Source organism: Bombus bifarius, unplaced genomic scaffold (genome assembly GCF_011952205.1).
Source record: "Bombus bifarius isolate JDL3187 unplaced genomic scaffold, Bbif_JDL3187 scf7180000008132, whole genome shotgun sequence".
NCBI classification, from domain to species: Eukaryota; Metazoa; Arthropoda; class Insecta; order Hymenoptera; family Apidae; genus Bombus; species Bombus bifarius.
Window position 1 is genome coordinate 2251 of NW_022884463.1, and position 3388 is coordinate 5638.

The following is a 3388-nucleotide window of genomic DNA, read 5'->3' on the forward strand; positions in this document are numbered from 1 at the left end:
TTGAGACGTTCTATCGTAGTGCGGGATATAATTCTTCGTAGTTTTCGATTTCAACGAAGCGGGTACTTCTTTTCTTACTTTCAATTATTTTCTTCACAAGAGTTAATTTTAGAAACAATGGTTTCTGGTAGCATTGGTTTCTGGCGTACCTGACATTCTTTATGAAGCCTCCTACACCAACGTCGTCTCTTCCTCCCAGAGTTTCGATTTGTTCGTTGCCAGCCTTAGCTGGTAGTTTGCTTGGGATTTCCGTTGAACTCCTTCGTGTTTGACAAGATGGGGTCCAGCTGTTGGTTTTGCTGATATAACTGACTCTCCTTCCGAATCGTCGGATAATGTTTCCGTTCCAAGGGTCCTAAATGAGCGTCTACCAGATTCGTCTTCAGTGAGTATGATTAAGCGCAGAGCTTTACTGAGTTTTTCAATTTTTTCTACACGTTTCTTATTCTCTGTAGCTAACACTTTCAATTAATATTTCTTCCGCTTTATTAAAGTCTCGTATGTTATATAGGTACAACACGTGTTTACCTGCGTGTATTCGTTTAATGTGGAATGAGTCTGTGTTTGGAGTCTCTTCAATGAGTTTTCTAGTGTCCTTCGGATTTTGCAGCCTGTTTATTGGAGGCTTTCTGCCGTTGAGGATTTCGTTGGCGATGGTATTCTTCTTGCTCTATTTATTATTCTCTCTCGTACTTGTGATTTCTATGTTTATTTGCTTTATTTTGTAGATTTTTTCCTTTTCCCTTATCAATTCCAAGTTGCAACTGTTTGATCTTGCAGTTTCTTTTATATCTATTATTTGAGAATGTTGCTGTGTCTGTGAGAGTGGGGTTTCTCGTGATAGCAATATGTCGAATCTACTTCTTGTTGGCATTTTTGCAATTGGGAGTCTCTGCTGTGCTCATGATCTCGTTTCTTCCCCTATATGCATCTCCTATTGTGTTCTCTTCTTTTCTTTTACTTTCTTTACCACTTTCTTGCTTTTGTTCCTACCTATCAAATTTGACGGAAGGTTGATTTCAGTTACCTTTATCAAGGAAGTTCTTGGTCGATTTTTGCATTAGTATTTTTCTTTTTGTGGCTTTTTTCATTCCGCTTATGGAGATTTTCGATCCATTGTTTTGGTCACCATATCCGTTGTCTTCCATCTTTTTTTCTTCATTTATTAACTTGATTGTTTTGATAGTGAGGATAACACGTGCACTATTCATCACTTTTGTTACTAAATGTCATTGAATAATTTGACACACTCACTGGCAACTCCTTGGCATAGTATTTTGGGGGGGGGGGGTTTACTGCTGTCCGACTTGCTCGGGTTTCGCAGCTAACTGACGACAACCAGTGCACTCAGCGCGGTATGAAGGTTGGCTGATATAACTAGTTTTTGTCCAAAAAAAATATAATACTTAAAGAAATATGAATTGGTGTAAAAATCAGTTGTACATTCAGATATATAAAAGTATGCGTAGCTTCACTTTCAAAAAAGTGGCTATGAGATTCCTTCATGTACTTGTGCACTTGAAAGATTGCAAGGATGAAGTGGACGGAACTTTGTAAATTGATTTTGTTGAACCTGAAGTTTTGTATTTAAAAATTGTGATGCTGCATTTTCGACATGCTTTCCACAAGAAATAAATACGGTTTCTACCACCGAATTGAGTACTTAAGTTTGCAGGAAGCTTCCCTTGTCTTCGACATGACAAATTTGGCGATCCCTCCCAGGATACTCATCATCCTCAACGGGAAAACTTCCAACCAACTGTACGGACGTTTGGCAACCAAAGGACTACGGTCATACCAGTTGAAGACACGAGTAATCTACGAGCCCAGGTAATATACCAAACTGACCTTCATACGCCATAGAAATCGAAGACCTAGTTTCGATCCCAAATGTTTTCACATCACAATGACTTAACCAACGACCACATCTTCAGCCGACTCGAATTTGTTGCAACAAGTACTAGACCGACGATAAAAGACAGACAAGTTCAACCGGGCTCAATCCGCTGTGTTATGATGTTAGTATTGACTATCGACTCGCGACTGACGTCTAACTACTGAATTTTAACTACTGACTTTCCTTCACGATGATGCCGCAGAGGAAAACTATGATGGGGTGTGTCTAAGGATGCGAGATCATCGGATTCGTCGAGGAAAATTAGAAAGGAGATTAGACGAGGAAATTAGAGTATTATGATAGTGCAAGTCGGAAGGGCCTGATTTCCTATACAAAAATGAGTCGAGTATGAAGTGACAAGTTTCGATACAAGACTTGGTTTTCCAGAAAATCAATTATGAAGTTCCGTCCACTTGACTCGTTACTTTTTAAGTATACGCGTACCTACATGACGGAACTTCACAATCCGTTGTATGAAAAACGAAGCCAGGAAAAATTCTGGAAATCTGACTGCATGTCTCAAAATACCATTCTTCCTCATACATGCATGTATGTTTTCTTAAATATTTAGTCTATTGGATAGCATGAAATAACGAAACTGATTACTTCAGCCAACGCTCATACCGCGTTGAAAATACTCGTTCTCGTCCGATCACGAAAGTCAAGCAGCGCTGGGCACGGTTAGTACTTGGATGGGTGACCGCCTGGGAACTCCGTGTGGTGTTGGCTTTTTTTACTTTTCTTAACACTTAGCCAACCGACCGGGCAGATCTCCCTTTTTTACTTTACCAATTCGTTTTCTTTTTTGTTGTTGTTGTTATTGTGAGCTATTGTTTACCTGGAATTGATCCTAATTAATTGCGACTCTATTCCTGCTTTTATAAAATACAATGTGTAATAAAATACGTCAATTTAGTGGTCTTAAAATTAATTAAAAAGTTACACTATCAGTTATGACTAAATAAAGTTATAGTCGAACGATATCACACTGTAAAAAAATATTAAAATGCATTATGAATTTTTAACTTCACGTTCAAGTCATGTTATTTATCTTAAGTCATCTTTAATGTCTTTAATGTTACCTATACCTATTTATACTTCTAATTTGATGTTTTGAATAAACAACATGTAAAATCGTTAAACAAAATCATTATCTCAAAATATGATTGACCACTTACATAATTTTTATACTCCTTTGTTTTAAGTATTAGTGCATATTAGTCCTCCTTAGAAAAATGCACAATGGAAAGTGTATTGGTTGGCCTGTGCGGTCGCGGTGGAGAGAGGAGCGTATAGCTCGCTCTGGCGCGCGCAGTTGCCTAAGCGTTAATAAGCTATGGTCGTATACATCAAGAAAATATCTTTTTAGCATTAAACGATTATCACCATAAGTTGTATCATTCTCGCATATACGCTTACCTATATATTGGTTTGTTTATATTTTCCGGTAATATTATGTGTATTTAATATTCGGAATTGGAGAATGTACAA

General features: G+C 37.7%; 1 non-coding gene across 1 annotated transcript; it reads left to right on the forward strand.

The window, feature by feature from the left end:
* Positions 1–2507: 2507 nt before the first annotated feature.
* Positions 2508–2626, forward strand: LOC117208473. The gene has a single exon (XR_004487707.1). It is a non-coding gene; the product is annotated as a 5S ribosomal RNA (ribosomal RNA).
* The last annotated feature ends 762 nt before the right edge of the window (positions 2627–3388 follow it).